The sequence below is a fragment of the Protopterus annectens genome, chromosome 13.part0, assembly GCF_019279795.1.
Source record: "Protopterus annectens isolate FY-2018-M chromosome 13.part0, PAN1.0, whole genome shotgun sequence".
NCBI lineage: Eukaryota > Metazoa > Chordata > Ceratodontiformes > Protopteridae > Protopterus > Protopterus annectens.
The window spans coordinates 649,366,835-649,387,767 of NC_056747.1; the positions used below are offsets into that span (position 1 = coordinate 649,366,835).

At 39.5% G+C, this 20,933-nt stretch overlaps 1 protein-coding gene across 1 annotated transcript in view; it reads left to right on the plus strand.

The window, feature by feature from the left end:
- CRK (CRK proto-oncogene, adaptor protein) overlaps window positions 1-20,933 on the plus strand; it is a gene marked incomplete at its 3' end in the record, with an annotated part of 738,569 nt that overhangs the window by 166,528 nt on the left and 551,108 nt on the right.

Consider the following 20,933-nt stretch of genomic DNA (forward strand, 5'->3'; position numbering starts at 1 on the left):
AACTCATTAACAGACATTGGGAACCTCCAAACACTAGACCCTAACCAGTTTGGCTTTGTTTAGGGCAGAGCATGCCTCCTAAACCTGCTGGACTTCTTTGAGACAGTTACCAAGGCTATAGACGAGGGAAAGTTGGTACACACAGCCTGCCTAGACCTCACTAAGGCCTTCAACACCATTCCCATTCTGGTATTATAGACAAGCTCAACAGCCTGAACATAAACCCCTACATCACAAAATGGGTTGCCAACTGGCTCACGGACAGAACCCACATGGTGAGAGTTACAGGAGCTAGGTCCGACTCTAAACTGGTTACAAATGGCATTCTCCAGGGCTCAGTCCTAGGATCCCTCCTGTTCGGCATATTTTTCTCAGAGGTACAGGCAAGCACAGGAGGACTATGGCTGATCAAGTTTGCAGACGACTGCAAACTAGGGGCTATAATTGACTCTCTGGCTGACACAGACATCCTCCAAAAGGGTCTCACTGAGACGGATACCTGGTGTCAAAATCATGGCCTCAAGCTAAATGCCAAAAAGTGCATAGTCATCCCCTTTGGAAAAAACAAAGTACCCACAAACTACCACATAGGTGGTAGTCCCCTAAATACGGAAGACATAATAAGGGAACTGGGGACCCAAGTAGATAATAATCTCACCTTTGATAATCACATTGCCAAAGTGGTTAGAAAATCCTTCTCCCTGGCCCACCTAATTATAAAAGTGTTCACATCCAGATCAAAAGAGGTCATTGTGCCCCTCTACTCATCACTCATCAGACCAATCATAGAGTACAACGCCCCATTTCGGATGTACCTTACAAGACACCTGCAACAGCTGGAAAGACCACAGAAGTACCTCACCAAGAGGATCACTGGCCTCAAACAGATGCCCTATGCAGCTCGACTGAAGAATCTCCAGTTGTACTCGGTTGTATACCTGATTTCTGCCTGACATACAAGGCCATGTCCAACCCAGAATTGATGGACATGCTCCACCTAAAGAAAACCTTATCTCCTCGAGCCACATGTTTTAGGGATCTATACCTCAACACAACAATAAATAGGACGCGCTGGAGGGATAGATTCCTGTCCCAGAGACTTCCCATGCTTTGGAACAAGATCCCAATCTACATTAGGCAGAGCGCCTCGCTAACGCTCTTCAAGAGAAACCTTGACGAGTGGATGGGAAACAGAAAGTTTACCTCAGGATCATTTAAGTGGCTCTGCTGGACAGAGGCACAGGGAACTAATCTAAGGAGGTGGCGAAAGCCAGCACATTCTGGCTAGGCTTATAAATGCCTTTGGACAGATAGCCTAGTACCAACCTATGAACCTATGGAACCTTTAGAAAATGTAAAAAGCAAATTACATAGAAATAAGTGGGACTGATGGAATAAAACATGCACGGTAATGTTAAGGAGGAAGAGTGAGGTTTAAGGGAAGGCAAAAACTGAGCAATTTATATAATGTCAGAATTAATAATTGTTAAAAAATAAACATATGCAATGTAGAATGTATGAATGCAGCAAATGTTAATAAGGTTTTTTTTCTATTACTGTATGTATGCCTATGTTTTATGTAATAATTTAATAATGGTGTTTAAAAAACAAACAAAAAAAGATGAGCAGTCATGTAATAGCAAATATACTGTAATCGTAATGCTATGCCCATATTCACTGTCAGTCTTATACAGAATCCTACACATTGTACAGTGTACACTTTGAAATCAGGTGGCAGAAACTTCTGTTTTGGGTTTTTTTTTTTTTTAGCATTCTAATAGTTATGTAAAACATACAATACTTTGGTAGTCAACCACATATATACCAATTTCAGATCGACATCAGCTTTAGTGTAGTACTTATTAACCCTGGTTTGAAATTAATGAAATGCATCATTGTAAGACTGTTAGGCAAAATTTGTTTCAGCAAAGCCTTTTGAATGATACTGGTTCAGAATTCAAATAGTCACCTCAGCTTAATAAATAAACATACATTACTACAAATATCATGTCCATCTAAGAAAAGAGTCCCTGCCCCATGTGAGCACTTTAAAGCAATTGTGCACAAAAACATTCATTTCTCATTAAGGGTCATAGTGCAGCAACGTAATAATTCTAAAAAAATTATCAGATGCTAACACTAAGAAAAAGTATACCATGTATACTACAAGAACCCCTTGATTAGTTCCTGGTAAAGCTACATTTTCAGTCATAAAACTATAGTTGAAGAACATTTTGACACTTGCCTCCATAGTGTAGCCCACACTTTGTTATACTTCCATAAACTGGAAAGTATTTGTCCCCACCACCACCACCACCACCTAGTGTTTCCTACCAACTAAGCATCCACTAATATTTTAACAGGTGAATGTAAATATATAATTTTTATATCATTATGTGTATTTGACTTAGACACAGCCTTAAAACTGATTACAAATTAAGCATATCATTTTGAAAGCTGCACCACACAAAACTACTTTTGATGAGACCTTATGAGTAGCTTTGATTTCGATAACCTTGATTTGGAATTGAACATCTTTGACAAACTGGTGAAACTAAACATCAGTCTATATGTAGTAATGTGTAGAATAGCAAAACAAGTGTAAAGAATGGAAAAAAATACCAGACTCTTGAACCACCACTCCTTTGTCTGACCCACATAGCCCGCCAGCAAATGAACGAGTCACAAGTACTTAAACACTTTAATAGGGCAAATACAAATAACAACGTTTGTAATAAATATCCACAACAGCACTCAGGTAGGTGCTTCTGTCTGTTCACATGACAGACTTTATCAAAACCAGTACCTCCTGTTTGTGCTTAAATGCACATTATCTCCTGCATCAATAAAATTTTTAAAGCAACCAGTTTCAAATATTTGTTAAATAATTATTAAATACATTTTATATAACCCTGTAGTATAAACTAATAGTAAAGATAGTTGTCCTAAAAATGCTAAAAAAATGGTTAAAATTAATTTGTTGTTATAATTGTAATAGTTACCTGAGTGGCGTTGTGTATATTTATTACAACTGTTGTTAAATATATTTGCACTATTAAAGTGTTTAAGGACTTGTGACTTGTTCATTTGCTGGTGGGCTACATGGGTCAGACAAAGGAGTGGTGGTTCAAGTATGTGTAGAATAAAATGATTGTTAGACTAAATATTTAACAGAGTTGCAGGACCAACCATGTTAAGTAAAATCATCACAAGTAGGGTTTTCAAAGCTTAGTGCTGGGTCCTCTTCTAATTGGCATTTATTTTTCTGATCCACAGGCCAATATTGCAGGCCTCTGGTTAACAAAATTCAGTGATGACTGTAAGCTAAGCATTGTTATTGAACATGCACTGATATGAAGCTTCTCCAGGATGGTTTGGATTATACAGACAACAGGTGTATGGAGAATGGCCTCACACTAATTGCTAAAACCTTCCTGTTAGATGCCTCCAGATAAGAAAATTATCATTGTCTTACCATCCCTTTGGTTGGATACCTACTCTCATTCTTCTTCCAGTTCAGCAGTATCCAAACATTCACCCCCACCCTCCCCGCCATGCTCTGCTATAACAGATTATTTGCTCACATAATCTAGTCACTGCAGCAGTCCCTGTAGCCTCTCCATCATTGAAAGAGTTGAAGTGAACAGTTGCATCACTGTTGAAAAAATATACCTTAAAATTGATGGAAACTAAATGTGTTCCTTAACTTATGCCTCTGGCACTCTTTTATGGCAAGTAGAAACTGTAACTGCTACTGCTGAATGGTAGCCTCTGACAAATCATGGTCCATGACCCATGTTTTTTATCCACCATATCCTTTTACCAGGCTGCCATAACTGCAACAAAACCTGCTCTTTCTTATACTGAGTTACAAGTTTCACTCTCCCTTTTAGGCCATTTATCCATTTGTTCATTGTAGATGAGTTACCAGACCTCCAGTTCTAGTAACCACAGTATTAATGGCATTGTGCACTTCTGTAACCTGTACATCCTATGAACCCAGTTTTACTTCATTTGATTAAAGTTCTGCCCAGCAAGTTATCCTAGTCTACAAATGAAATAAAATAAGTAAATAAAATGAAGTTTCCTTGATGGAATGTATCTCACAGACACTGTTTTGTCATTATATTCCCACTTAACTTTCTCCACATAATAATAAATTACAGTCTTAGACTGGTCCAGATCACCTGCGGTCTCAGCACTACAAGTGTTTCATTAATTGTTGTTCCTGGGATACCTACCAACCTCCCAATATGAATTTATTTGTATTGTTTAACCATTGAGTTAAACTCCTCCATCACGTCCTCATTCTGACTTAATTTGAGTTTAATGTATTTGTTATCAAGATAATATTTACTGACTAAATGAAACCAACTCATTCATAATGTTCTGGTAATTTTTTTCTGCCTCTCAAAGCTTTCTAAATTAAGTCAACCATTTATTTCAGACCTGTAATATAATGACATTTCACAAAACAACTTTATCTAAACTAAGCCCTTACCAAAATAAATTGTAATCATACCCTATATAACCCTGACATAACAGCTTTGAACAAAACCATCCTTGATAAATGGATCATTTACTATGTTCCTGTAAGATTTTAATAATGTAGAAAATTCAAAAACAAACCTCAGCACTAAAATTATAAAATAAAATGATTCAATAAAAAGAAAAGGCAGTTCTCAAAACATAAAAGTTTCCCTTTTATTTGAATCAAAATCAGACTTGTTCAAATAAAGAACTTTTGAAATTAATTCATAAAACCAAAGACCCTTATAAAGTCCAGCTCTCTAACAAATTATAACCTAGCTATAAAGACTTTTACAGTTACAGTACTTAAGAAAAATGATGGATGAGTTGGTGATTTCAAAGATTGCAATGTCCTTGACATGATTGGTACAGTTCACTCTGAACCACAAAATATTGACAACATCCTTCCAAATTAATTTAGCATCAGTATCAGCAATCCAGAGTATGTGACTAGTTCAGTATTATATCCAATGGGTGACAAATAAAATGTGGCACTAGTTCAGACAGAAATATTCTTATGGAAGGTCAAAGAAACCAGCTCAGTAGGCCCAGAGACTATCCCTTTTTTTTCTTAGCAGTATCATGCAAAACCTTACAGATTCCTTGAACATCTTATTTGACAAATGTCCCTCCATAGGCTTTATCCCAGCCATGTGGAAACAGGTCACTGTGGTTCCAAATCATAAAGGTGGATCATGGATCCATAATTGAACAAGGAAACTATTGTCCCATCAGTCTTATGTGCATTGTCTGCAAGGTTGTGGAAAGGATACTGATGGAACTGGTTCAGAAAGACATAGACACTTTATTACTCTTTTATATAAACCAGTATAGTTTTTGTGAAGTGTATATTATGCTTTTAAATCTGATCAGCTTCCTTGAAAGAGTTACACTGGCTGTGGACAAGGGATTCTTGGTGCACTCAGCTTCTCTCAGTATTGCAAAGGTATTTAATGCTCATGCACACAGGAATTACAGATAAACTCAGAGAGCCCAGGGTTAATAGATATATAATTTTCTGGACTGCCAATAGGCTTTCTAGAAGAGCTCACAAGGTAAGAGTTGGACAGTTATCCACACCAGTTAAGGAAGCCAGTGGAGTCTCTCAAGCCTCTGGACTTGGACTTCTTTTTCACTTCTTCATCAGAGATGGCCAAGTTGACCTGGTGATCTTTGGTTCACCAAGTGAGCTGATGGCTGCAAACTTGGTACTGTTGTCTGTTCTCTCTCCCATAATTTATTACTTCAGTATGGATTAGATACAACCCTAACCCTCTCCAGAAGTAAAAACATTGAGATGATGCTCAGTATGGACAAATGCAGCATATAAACCTTTAAAAAGCAAAGAATTCCTGACACCTGTTATATTGAGAGGAAGCAACTTAAGCTTCAGTCAAAAGGTTCTCACACCAGTAAAGGCTTATAAGATACTAACATCTGGTCACTCTAATGATATTGCTGTGCCCTCTGATTCTCACTTGTGTGGCCGTCCAGTGAGTACATTGCTGCTATCTGTATGCTCCTATCAGAACATAAAGCTAATATAGACAGAATACAGACTTTCCTTACTCTTATGAGTGATAGGCTTGCAAGCCTGAGTTATTTAGTTGGGGTAAATGAATAGTCCCTGTTCTTAGCCTTGCATTGTGTCCTAGGAGGTGGCCTTTGTCTTACATGGCAGGTGATGAGATTCCCTGTTATTCAAGACTGTGCATCTGGAAAGTACAGATGAGAGAGCTAACACAGGGGAACATACAATTAACCTCAATGTCTCCATTAAAAAGAGCAGCAGATGTCACAAGTGTATCACCTAGTATTGACTTTACCTTTGGAATACATTTGTACTCTTTTTAAAACAAAGTCAATTCATCCCTGCTGACATTTGAGAGATGATTCCTTGGTATGCATAATTTCTAGCACTGCACAACTTGCGATCAAGCCTCTTAAAGGCCGAGAGACTATAAATTTGGTACTAACCTACTAACCCATGTATCAGTTTCCACATTAAGCCCATTATACAGTACAACGCCCCTTTTGTTATGTACCTCACAAGACATCTGCAACAGCTGGAAAGGACACAGAAATACCTCACTAAAAGGATCACAGGCCTAAAGCAGATGCCCTATGCTGACCGTCTAAAAAAACTCCAGCTATACTCTGTGGCATATCGTCTACTCAGAGGTGATCTCTGCTTAACATACAAGGCCATGTCAAACCCTGAGCTGTTGGATATACTCCACTTAAAGAAATCTCAATCCCTCAGAGCAACATGCTCCAGGGATCTAAACCTTGTCATCACAATGAACAAAACATGCTGGAGGGATAGGTTCCTGACCCAGAGACTCCCCATACTCTGGAATAGACTACCCATACATGTCAAGCAGAGCGTCTCCTTGGACCTCTTCAAAAGGAACCTTGATGATTGGATGGGAGATAGGAAATTCACCCTGGGGATCATGTCAGTCACTCTACTAGACAGGAATCCAGGGAAGTAAATACTGTGGGAAGAAATATTCAGGGAATTGTTATGGCTAGGCTTGTATAGGCTCTAGGGCTGATAGCCTAGTACAAACCTATGAACCTATGAACATACAGTACTAATGTACTAGTCTAAGTATCAATTTTCACATATAGGAAATAAACTTATCTTAAATTAATGAGTAATATGATAAAGCATTATAACAAATATGCAAAACTAATAAATAATTTCCTAATTCATAGGTTCATAGAGTTTAAAAGGCAGAGTCAGTCCACGGGCAATAATCACCTTGCCATTACTCACCCTCATTGGTCACCTGCTGTTTCCAGAAGGGCAAAACAAGTCAGGTCCAGGGATGACTTTACAGGCATCCATTTAAATGTCAAAGTTTTTCTTAAAGGAACTGAGAATATCATTCTGCTTTATATGTAATGAAAGTTCATTTCATTGATGGGAGAAGTATTATGTAATAAATATGTCCTTGATAATGTCTTAATTATTTTTTGATGGAAATTTATCTGTTTAGTTTGAGTGTTTGTAGAGCTATTTGTTTTGTGGAGATTAGAAGCTCAAGGATAGTAGGGAATACTAGAACTAAATCACTGCACAGGATTCTTGATGAGACAGAGTATAGAGATATCATTTCAAGCTTATCTTAATACTTTTCACAGAGTAACAGCTTCATTGAGTTTACTTGGCAGACTCAATCCACTGACCATAATCACTTTGACAGTGCTAACCTACTTATGGCAGCTCCTGCCAACAGGAGGGTAAAAGAAGCCAGGACCATAAAATTTTATGGGAGACCATCAAGTTGTCAAGGTTTGTGCTAAAGTACGTGAGGATAAAACGTTTTATTTGTAACAGATTATTCAAGAGATGGGAGAAGCATTAACTAACAAATCTGACCCTCAAGCATGACTTATTTATTTATTTCCTGATGAAATTCGAGTCTTTAGTTGGAGTGTTTGTGGAGCCATTGTTTTGTGGTGGTGTAGGAGATCAAGGAGGATTGGACCGTAACAACACAAAATGGTAGATATTAATCACTTCACGTCATTCTATAAGAGAGGGAGACAGTATGCAAGGATAGAGTTTCAATCCTGTCTTGGTAGTAGAGGGTCTTTACTACAGTGATATTTAGTAATATCTACTCACCTATTGCCTTTCTACATGAACAAACAGCATGGTGTTCACAGCATGCTGTTCTGATGCCTGGAAACTTGTTTGATAGGCACTAATTCTAGGTGGTATTTTGTGTTACTTAGTGATTGAAAGAAAGAACAAATGGTAAACATGAAAAACTGGAAAATGCCTCTGTCTTTTTCATACTTTACCTTTACATGTGGTTTCAAAACTTGGCTAGGTTAGTGGCACGTGGTAGCTGTAATAACAGTCTGTTGAAATTAAGTGTAAGTTAACCAGATTAAGTGCAAGATGCACTCCAGGAGGATTAATTTTAGGGTTATGTAAGGAAAGCCAAAATAGATTAGACATACTTCCTTTGTCCAAAACTGTTTTGTGGAGTATATCATCAGAAAGTTTGAACAACACATTATGTACTTGGTTGAATATTAAAGGAGTCACATAAGAAAATGGTATCTTCCCCTGGTACTTCAAAAAATGCATCTTCCCCTTGGCTAATCATAGTGTCTTTTGCGTCTGTTTGTCAGCCACATTGTAGCAGTGGCCTACCATTGTAAAGCCTCACTATGAACTTCCTACTTTCTCTATGAAGAGGGCAGTGTAACACAGTGTACCACAACAGCGCATCACATCAGGGATTTAGCCAGAAATTTTAAAGTTGTACACCAGCTTCTATGGTGTTGACCTCCAAGATTTTTCTTTATTTAATTCCCAGGAGTTTTGGATTTGTGCACATCACACATAGGTGTTTGCCTTACAAACACAAGGTGCAGGGATTGAGTCTTACAAGGGATAATTGACTAGGCTTAAAATGGCTCGCAAGGGCAGTTAGCTTAGTACTAACCTATGAACCTATGTTCTGCTGCCTCTATCTAGCTTAACTGTTCATTTGCCTAAGACAAAACACATACAAAATATGGAGTTTCTATACTAAAACGATGACATTTAAAAGCTTTAATTGCATAGTTAGTCACAAATCAATGACACTTTACCTTGAGGTACTTACCTTCTTTTGCTGGCTTACAATTTAATTTCTGTGTTTGAAGCTGGGACATTTGGTATACTTGTCCTGGGTGAAGTATTTCCACATTAAAATTGACAGATGTCATGGCATCCATTGAATATTCTTTACATCCATGCTTCACTGACAAGCATCATGGCTTCCAGTGAGTATTCCTTACTTACATCCATGCTTCAGTGACAGACATCATTGCTTTTACTGAGTATTCCTTACTTATATCCATGCTTCCCTGACAGACATCACGGCTTTCACTAAGTATTCCTTACTTACATCCATGCTTCACTGACAGACATAGTGGCTTTCACTGAGTATTCCTTACTTACATCCATGCTTCACTGAGAGACATAGTGGCCTTCATTGAGTATTCCTTACTTACATCCATGCTTCCCTGACAGACATAGTGGCTTTCATTGAGTATTCCTTACTTACATCCATGCTTCAGTGACAGGCATCATGGCTTTCATTGAGTATTCCTTACTTACATCCATACTTCACTGACAGACATAGAGGCCTTCATTGAGTATTCCTTACTTACATCCATGCTTTACTGACAGACATCATGGCTTTCACTGAGTATTCCTTACTTACATACATGCTTCACTGACAGACATAGTGGCCTTCATTGAGTACTCCTTACTTACATCCATGCTTCTCATCAGCATACTGGTGTTAGACTTTAGTTCATTTACTTTTAGTGTATTTATCATATTTATTATATTAATAATTTGAAAAAAATCAACATTAATCTTTTATAACACATTGTTTTTTTTCCCTGTCAGGTTGGAGAGGATTTTAATAAACCATCTGTAATGGAACAACTAACACAAATTGCTAAGTATAATGACAGTGATCACATTTTTCATGTGGACAGTTATGAAGGCTTAAACAGTCTGCTGTCAAAACTAGGAAAAAACATAGTGGGTATAGAAGGTATGCATTGTATGACTTTTTATTGTCAATCTAGAACTAAGTGATTTTTACAGACATTTTAATTGAGTTGTTGAATTTAAATTGTATCTAGATATCTGCCTCTTTAACAGATAAGAACAGATAGACAACTCGCATGCACGCGCACACACACACACACACACACACACACACACACACACACACACACACACACACACACACACACACACACACACACACACAGTACTGATGACTGAAAAAGACCATTAGTTCTTATCTTTATACAAATCATATATTCAGTTTCTTCAGCATAAGCTTTACATGATTAAGTATATTCTGAGTTAAATCATCAATAGATTAAACAAAGAAAGGTAAAAAGTTAACACTGAAGCTAGGTTTGTCTAAACTTCTATCTTTTGTTTCATTATATCATTTATAAACTGTGAGGACTGTACTACAGGACTCAGCTTCCCCCTTGCAACCATTTCCAAAAGTCCTCTTCCCCAGTTCAACATAACATCCTGTGTTGGTGGAGTTAAAACTCAGGCATCCACTTCTATATCCCATTGTTTTCCTTAATCATTTGATTAGTACTGGTATTGTAACTGCAAATCTGTGACATGGTAATTATCTCCTGTCTTGCATTTATAATTTAAAACTTACCTCATTCCCACAAACCATGTCAGACCTATCTTTTTTTTTCATAGAATCATAGTAAATACAAGGCAGCTGGGCCATGTGGCCATTTATGCTCTGCCAATACCCACCCACAGACCTTATATTTTTTTCAAGGACAGATAGGCCAGTCATGCTGAGGGTGATTTTATGAATACCATCTAGTTCTCCAATTCCTTTTTAAAGGAAGACAGTGCATCACACTGCTTCATATGGAGTGGAAGTTTGTTTCAGAAAAGGACTAGTTGTTGCATAACAAATCTGTCTCTCCACTCTGGTCTGTTTATTTGCTGAAGCACATTCAGATCTAGGACCTTAGTGTTCGCTAGATTTGTGGAGGTGTAACAGATCTTATAGGATCACATGACCATAGGAGGTTACTAGACTATTGGCCCTGACGCTCTTATAAGCCTAGCCAAGAGTTTAGTCCATGTTTAGACAAGTCAGCACCTGATGCCACTGTCCAGCAGGGACACAGGTGAAATCCCAGGGATGTATTTTCTATTTCCCATCCAGTTATCCAGGTTGCGCTTAAAACGGGATAAAGAGGTACTCTGCTTGACGTAGAGAGGGAGTCTATTCCACAGATGGTGGAGTCTCTGGGACACAAATCTGTCCCACCAATAAGTCCTATTGATGTCACAGACCTGGTTGAGGCCACACATGCTGATTCCTTGAGTGGAGCTTGACTTGTGAATGTGCAGCAGTCCCATCTAGGTGGGGTCCGAGATCACCTTGTATGCCAGACAGAGGTCACCTCTGAGGAGTCTGTATGAAACTGAGTAGAGAGATGGGGCTTTTAGCCTGTGTATGGTCCTGGTGAGGAACCACTGTGGTCTTTCCAGTTGCTGCATGCGCTTTGCGAGGTACATGCCGAATGGGGCATTGTACTCAATAATGGGCCTTATAAGGGAAGAACACGGGGATGCTATGACCTCCTTGTCCCTGGATGAGATACCCTTACTTATGAGGTGAGCCATGTAGAAAGCTTTCCGTACAACGGAAGCAACATGGTGGTCAAAAGGCAGGTTGCTATCAATTTGTGTGCTCAAATCCCTCACGACTGATTGCATGCTTAGGACATGGTTATTAATGTGATAATTTGTGGGGACATCAATCTCCACAAAGGGGATGATAATGCATTTTTTCATATTCAGCTTGAGGCCATGTTTCTGGCACCAATTATTTGTTTGGGTGAGACCCTCTTGGAGGATGTCCATATCACTAGGGGAATTGATGACACCGCCCAGCTTGCAGTCATCTGCAAACTTGGTCGGTCATAGCCCACTGGTTCCGGCCTGCACCTCAGAAAAGTATATCCCAAATAACAGAGGCCCCAAGACTGAACCCTGGGGTATGCCGCTTGTTACGGGTCTACTGCTTGAGGTGGCTTCCCCTATTTTGACTAGGTGGGTTCTATCAGTGAGCCAGTTAGCTACCCATCTGATAACATACAGACCGATGCCTAGTTGAGAGAGTTTATCTATTATACCTAAGTGGGGAATAGTGTCAAAGGCTTTGGCCAGGTCAAGGTAGGCAGTGTGCACCATCTTCCCCTCATCCATGGCTTTGGTGACGGTCTCAAAGAAGTCGATCAAATGTAACAGACTTGACCTCCCCTTGATGAAGCCAAACTGTATGGGATCAAGTGTTTGGAGGTTGCCAATGTCCTTGTTAATGCTGTCCATGATAGTGTGTTCCATGGCATTGCAGATCAGGCTAGTTAGGATGATGGGTCTATAATTTTCCAGATCTGTGGACGCTCCACCTTTGTGCAAAGGGATGACAGCGGCTGTCCTCCACTCAGCTGGGACAAAATCTGTACTCAGGCTTTGGTTGAATATGGAGCCTAATGGTACTGTAAGTTCCTGCCTGAGTTCATGTAGGATGCGGCCTGGGATGTTATTGGGTCCCATGGAAGATGTATTTTTTGTTTTTGAGAGAGCAGTGATGGCCTGTTCCCTAGATATAAGGGAAAGGGGGCAGGTACTGGGAATGCCCTGATTTACTGATGGGGGGGGGGGCAGAGGGGAGAATATTTTGCTGAATCTGTCAGCTAGTAGATTGACTATATATACACCATTTGTGTATGTGGTGTCCTTGACTACCAGTTCTGAACAGATCTGGGTGCTTCTTTTGAGATTATAGACAAACGTGAAGAAGGCCTTATGATTGTCTCTAGCAGATGTGGCTAATTTGGACTCGAAGTTTGCTTTGGAGGATTCCACTAGTGCTCTTATTTGCTTGTTCAGTCTAAGGAGAGATTGTATCCGATTGGGCAGCTGCTCCTTCTTGGTCCTGGACAGCATTGTTTTCCTTTTGTTATAGAGTTTATTTATTGCAGATGTCCACCAAACAGGTTTACTCTTCCTTGCGGGGGATGATTTAGTCCTTTTGGGTATTCCTGATTCCATGCATCTATATAAATGTTTGTATAGTGCTTTGGTATAGTTTTGGATACTGGTACTAGTTCCTAGAGAGAGGGAGGGGACTGTGACTCTGTTTATACCATCTCTGAGGAGGTTGTAATCAGCTTTGGAGAAGTTTTTTTGTTGACCCTAGCTAGAGGAGAGTCGCTGGAGATGGTGACTTTGAAAGTGACAGCTTTATGGTTGGATCTTACCAGGGAGGATGATACTGCAGGGATGATGCAGTGGTTACTCATGTTGGTTAATATCAAGTCCAATATATTATCACCTCTTGTGGGGGTATCAACTAGCTGTTCCAAAGCATTTGCATTGACAAAATTGAGGAATCTCTGGGAATTTGTGTTCGGTATGAGTAGTTCTTCCAGTCTATGTTTGGATAGTTAAAGCCACCCAGGATCAGGTAAAGGGTTGAATCTTGATAGATTTGAAGAGGTCCAGATAGGTGGATTGGGAATGTTGAGTCAGATTTGGGGACCAGTAGCTAGCTATGATTTGTATAGGGGTCTTGTCAATGGTTAACTGCAGCTTGAAAGTGTGTATGTCTTTAATATATATTGAAACTCCACCTCCTTTGGCTTTACTACGCACAGTTTGGGATCTGAATGTATGATAGGATGAGTAACCAAGTAAGGCTGGGGTGCTCTCTGCAGCTTTGAACTAGGTTTCTGCAACTGCGCAGGTGTTAACATTTTCCATGGTTAAGAATGCTTGCAATTAGTGCAGTTTCATGTTTAGACTCCTAGCATTTAGCAGCATGACCTTTAATTTGCATTTTGTTGAAATTTTTATGTTTGTATTTTTAACCTCATCACTTTTCCTAAAAAAAACACTATGGGGCAGGCAAGAGCCTTTGCCAAATGCCTGAAGCACAAGTGAGACAGATGCAGGCCATCACTGGCAAACCATCATTGTCTGTCGATCATATCTTCCCAGGCTGTCAGGTACTGGATCCCCCTGGAATGACACCAGAAACTAAACCAATTGTTAAACCAATCATTTTCTGTTTGTATTGAGGCATCATTCTGGGTGATGGTAGACTGCTGCTTAAGGCTAGGGACATACCCGCCTGGGACACATGTTCAGTGAGTTCAATCATGTCTCTCTTCATATAGTCCAGGGAGGTACGTCTCAATTCACTCATACCAACATGGACTATGACAGAGTCATAACAGTACCTGTTGTTGAGAGACTTGAGTGCATATGTGATATGGTGGATTCTGGCCCCTGACAGATAACTAACTGTAACCTTCTCCTTATCCTGCCTGGTGAGAGGCACATCTGTGTGTCTCACAATGGAGTCTCCTATGACTAATATGTTGGGTTTATGGTTAAGCTTTAATGGTTGCGAGACACAGGTGTGTGAACTATGCGTGTTATGTGGTGTGGAGGGCTGTGGAGATTGCATGTGTTTTTGCCTTGGAGGTCTCCTTTGTTTGGCTATGTTTTTGTTGAGAACCTCTGCATATGTCAGTGAGTTTTGTGTAGATGCGGATGGTGTTTGAGGTATAGTGATTTTGTCAACAACCTTCTCAGTGCCAGATATACTGGTTTGTGAGGGAGAGAGCATAGACTCTAGGTTCCTAATGTAATTGCATCTCTCGCAAATTCTGTTCCTAGGTGGTAGTAGTAGGTGGTTGCCTGTGTACATGAGGCAGTTGCTACACTGTCTCAGGATGCCCATATCAACCAGACTGGCAGGAGAAACTGTAGGAAATTGTCCATCCATATTTGTCAGAATCTGAGAGAGAAGGGCCAAGGAGAGCTAAGGGTAGGCCTAAAGCCCAAGTGCTTAAACCAAAACTAAGATGCTTAGATTAACTAAATTAAACAAGCAGTAATAAATGCAACAGAAAAGATGCAACTGAACACTTTAGAGAACAAGCCACAGCAAGTAGCAGAAAAATCAAGATGAAGTAATAGAGTAGGAGGAGGAAACACAAATACAGTAATAGCAGCTGAATAAAGTGTTTTTCGTTAGCAAAGTGACAAGGGAGATAGGAGGAAAAGAAGATAACTTAAGGTTAAGGAACTAAGGAGTTTGCCCTTCCCAAATTATCTCTGTATTAGGTAGAATGAGCTAATGAGATGGACTGGAAGGAGTGTCCCAGATCAAATTTACAGTAGGGGCAGGCAACAACAAAAGTCATCAACTTTAGGAACACAACAGCAGTTGGGTAGGAGGGTGGGAGAAAACAAAAAATTCAATGAGACGTCAGCAAATATATAAATGCAGACACAGAAAAGTAAATAATTCAGTCAAGGAAATAAATAAAAACAGTGCAGTACTATTAAGTAAATAAATAAAACCACTGCAGTACTGTTAAGCAAACAAATAAAAAACAGTGCAGCACTAATAAGCAAATAAATAAAACCGGTGCAGTAATGACAAGCAAATAAATAAAACCAGTGCAGTGCAGATAAGAAACACTGAATAGTTAGGTAAAATGCAAAAATGAACTTATGTCATCTCTGTAATTCCAGATTGTTTAAGAAACACTCTCAGTAAGGCAGAATGGAGGTCTAGCAACATAAGCAGAAATATATACAAAGGTAATATTTTTCTACCAGCAAGATAAAAGACCCTTCCAAAGCCACACCCTGAGGCAATCGGATAACACAGAAGCTGTATGACCAGGTTTTCCATTCTGGGATGAGTTCACCACAAACTCACAGTGGGGGTGAGCAACAGCAAAAGCCACCAACTTTAAGAACACAACAGCAGTTGGGTGGAAGGGTGGGAGAAAAACAAAAATTCAACCAGAGGTCAGCAAATATATAAATGCAGACACAGAAAAGTAAATAATTCAGTCAAGGAAATAAAAACAGTGCAGTACTGTTGAAGGTTGTGCATTAGGCCTGGCAAGCCAGTACGTAAAAATCCACTGCCGGTCATTAGTGGACCGGAGTTCCGCTGTGGTGACCCCTAACTGGGAAAAGCCAAAAGACACAAACTGTTAAGTAAATAAAAAAAACAGTGCAGTAATGTTAAGCAAACAAATAAAAAAAACAGTGCAGTACAGATAAGCAAATAAATACAGCTAGTGCAGTAATGGCAAGCAAATAAATAAAACCAGTGCAGTACTGATAAGCAAATAAATAAAAAACAGTACAGTACCAATAAGCAAATAAATAATCCAGTGCAGTACTGTTAAGCAAATAAACTAAAAAAAAACAGTGCCGTATTCTTCAATTTGTAGAGCTCTTGCCAGTGGTGAGAATCAAACCTTGCACCTTGTGGTTGAAAGGCATACACCTTAACAACTGCATCATTGGCCTTTCATTTGATAAGCAAATAAATAAAACCAGTGCAGTAATGATATGCAAATAAATAAAACCAGTGCAGTACAGATAAGAAACACTGAACAGTTACATAAAGTGCAAAAAATATACTTATTTAGCTCTGTAATTCCAGATTGTTTAAGAAGCACTCTCAGTCAGGCACAAAGATCTAGCAAGATAAGCAGAAATTCACACAAAGGTAATAGTTTTATACCAACAAGATAAGAGACCCTTCCAAAGCCACACCTTGGAGTGTAGGATCCCTGATGACCCAGAAGGTAAGGTACGGATCAAACCTAAAGAGTCTATAGGACATTGAATACAGGGGAAAGTCTTCATGGTCTCTGAGGATGTGCCTGCCGCCTTCACCATGTGTCCTCTCTCCCTTGGGCAATTTGCTAGCCACCTAACTACAAAAGGATTAGTTTGGAGCATATTTAGCTTTTTAATCATGTTAGCATCAGTTATGGTATTAAATGCCTTGGTGAGGTAAAATACATTGCATGGTCATCTGACTACTGTCCATGTCTTATGCTATCCTGTAGAAAAAAAGCAATGGCATGCAGGCTGTAAGAATAAAGGGAGGAGCATCTCAGTGCCAAGAGTAGTCCAAAAATCTATGCGACTACTTGATCTTTCTAATCTCCCCTTCCCACCATGGCAATCCCTTTAATCCATCCTTTAGTATAGGCCTTCATCTTCCCCAGTGGCATCAGGCTTTTTCAGAAAGATGGATTTTGAGAATATTCATACCAGAAACCAGAATTTTTTCTCTTTTCGGGATCACTCTTCATACTGAAACCAAACATTTCTTCCCCACTTCTGGAGATAATGTCATTTTAGCAAGTCATAGTACTTGTTCCCCCAAGTCTGAGAAGCGTAGGTTTTTTATTCTAGAGTCTTCTGGTGCCAAAGAAATAAGGAACTTGGAGAACAGTCGTAGACCTTCCCTTGTTACCCCTGTTACCATCCTCAGTTTCATGATAACATTAGATTTAAAAGGCAATTGTCATCTCATTCTAAATTGTGTTATTGTTTAATGTTTTATGAGACTGTCTTACCCTCTGAGCAATCTTTGTATCAAGGGTATTTACAAAATGTCTGACTCCAGTAATTGCTTACTGCAGACTGCAAGGCATTTACATCTTTCCATTTCCCAACAATGGTATTATTTGCAGACTTTTTCCCCAAAAGTTAGGACTCTTGACATGCATCAAGGAGCACCTTTTAAATTTGGGGTATCAGGTGAATTTTCTGAAATAATTCTTCTTTCCTTCCCAATGCTTAGTCTTTCTGGGAAGCCTTTGAATGAATCCCTAGGAAGGGAGCCTTCACTGGGACAGAGTAATATTGAACAAAGAAAATGTCATGATCTTTTTCAAGCAAGACAATGTCTTCTGTCTAGGAATATCTCAGGATTCTGGGTTTTATGGTATCTGTCATTACCCCCTGGGCCAGAATTTACATGAGAAAATTTCAGTGGCACTTCTAGTCAGTCTGGCCTCTACATCAGCACCCTGTATCCTTTCAAATTCTAGTGTTGGGATTTGTATGAAGGGAGTTACAGTGGTGAGAGGACGAAATATCTTTCAGTCCACATCACCCCTTCTTTCCACCTCATTAGTCTGTTACAATCAATGCTTCAGACTTTGTTTGGAGAAGTATATCAAAAGGGTTGAAAGTGCAGGTCTGTGGAACAAAAGGGACAGACAAAATCATGTAAATTTCATAGGGGTGTTGGCAGATTTCAGTGCTCTTTAGGCCTTAAATCTTTTTCTGGTAGCCACGAGTTCTGCAGGTTAGCACACTTTTATCACTTTTGTAGAATTGTCATGATTGCCTGGGAAATAGCATCTCAGCTCATTTGACTCTTCAGGCTTCATACATTCAGTCAGAGCAAGAGATTATAGCAGACAAGCTGATCAGGACCAGGACATACCCTCACCAATGGGAACTAGTACCTGAGGTCTTCCAGAATTGCATCCAAGTGTGGCGAACACCTCAAATAGTTTTATTTGCCCCCTTTCAAAACAGGCAGTTAAAGAAATTTTGTTACAGGATTCCATGGAACAGGCAATGGAGTGATGTTTTCTCATTCATGTGGATGGGAATGCTCTTTTAGCTCTTCACCCCCTCCACTGATATCAAAGGTTCTTCTAAAATTTCAGAAGGACTCCCCAAAGATAGTGATGGTGACTCCCTTTTGGCCCAGGCATCTGAGGTTTTCTCTTAATCTGACATTTACCACAGACTCCCCACATTCTGGATTTGCTCATTGATGACAGTTTTTTTTTTTTTTTGGTGCACATCAACATGTATATACTTAAGCTGACAGCCTGGAATATAAGTTTTAAGATCTTTTAGGCACCTTTTTTCAAGGACATGCAGCAGGCACCAAAGAAGGCAATATATGTGCTACTGGAAAATCAAATATAGCTAAGTGGAGATTTTCTAATTGGTGCCATACAAAGAAACAGAATCTTTAAGGCCCAGTAGCCTCTGGTTCCAGATTATTTGTGCGAGTTCTTATCTTCTGACCAGTCTTACCCTTCTATTAAATTTCATTGTTTTGGCTATTTCTGCTTATTTGCACTCAGCTTCCCCAACTTGTTGTCAACTCAGTTTTTTTTGAAAAGTGCTTTACTTTTCTGTCTGCCTAGAAAACAGGTGGCTTCTCCTTGGGATCTTACCATTATGTCTAAAAATGACAAATATTCATTTTTAACTAGCTCATGCTATTTTTGTAGTTCTTAATTGGAAAACATTTAAACTGGCACTTGTTCCTTTTGAAGCAGTTCATTAGGTTATTTGAGGTTCTTATTTGGAAAACCGTGTTTCTCTTTTGTCTGACTTCTGCAAGAAAACTGTCTTATTTACAAGCTCCTACGGTGAGTCAGCCCTACCATATCTTTTTCCACAAGCACTTGATTTCTTGAGAACAAATCTGTCTTTTACGTCTCAGTGGTTTTGTAATTATCTTTATCAGATGTATTATTCACTCTGTATTCTTCTGAGAACCAAACAACATGGGAGAAATAGTTCTACTTACTCTGGATATCCACAGGAAGGTCATGTACTACATGAACATAATAAAGTCCTTCAGGAAGGCCAATCAGCTATTGTTTCTTGAGAAGGTAAAATAAGGGATAACCAGTAGAAAATCAGAAAATTCATAATTGTTGTCTCATACTATTTCTTCTGCTATTATCTCCTTAACAGGTCATTTTGAGACAGGGTCAGGGTCTACTTTGCCAGTTCCTTGGCTTCTTCTGTAGTTTTTTTGGAAATGGGAGAACTCTAATTTTTTCTAAAGGCAGCAACATGGTCTTCTCTTTTACTCTTTTACAAAGCATGACACAGGGATTCAGAAATGCATACAAACTGTGCGTTTGACCATACCCTCCAGTGAGTGTTTACACTGTGACTCCTTGGTGAACAGAGACTTCACTACAATGCTAGGAGTAGCAGACATTTTGGCTAAACAGCATAAGTCAGAAGCTGCTCTCACAGCCTGTATCTGTAATGGGACACATTGTCACCCTCCACATTGCAGAAGGATCTGACTGTGCCTCACATACCATCATCTCCACAAGAGGAATATAGTCAAACACTATCATATGGACAGAGGCACCATACAGTACCTGGTATGATTCTTACATGGAAGCCTGTGGGATGTGTGGAATACTGATCACTATGGACACTAAAGTGTGTGTTGCTTTACAGAGACCTTTCAGTGACTATCAAGAAATATGGCGGATTTATCACAGGTATCAGCATCATGAATAGTACATTAGTTCCTTGCTGTCATGTGACAGCATGTAGAGAAGCATATCTAGTTTCCAAGGACACAAAGGAAAGAAATGACAATATGCTGGAATTCTGCAAAATAGCCCAGTCCCTGAGGAGCTATTGATTGCACCCACATTGCTGTCACAGCCAGCCCTGGTCCATGTGGACAACATTACATCAACTTTGAAGGGTTTTCACTACAACTGCTAGTACCGTACAGCACACAAAGTGTTATATACAGTGTGTCTGTGTGCCATTCAGACAGTTCCCACAATTCCCATGACTGACTCATGTCTGACCTATTCTAGTGATTTGTTTGGGGTGTTGGATATATCCTGGAGCCATGATATAGAACACCAGTGTAAAATCCACAGACCATGGCTGACATGCATTACAACAGCACACTGTCACAGACTCACAACATTATCAGGTATGTGTTTGGACTGATGAAGACTCACATTCCCTGCTTAGATTCCTCTGGTTGTATGCTGCAGTATGCTCCAGAGAACTGCAGCAAGATATTTATTGTTTGTGCAGTTCTGCACATCATGGTGGTATACAGACACCTGAAGCAGGGGATTGCCATTGGAGGGCCAGACAGACTGGAGCCAGCACTGCAGGAGGTGCCAGTTGAGGAGCTGTCAGAGGAACTGGCTGCAGCTGGGAAAACCATCTG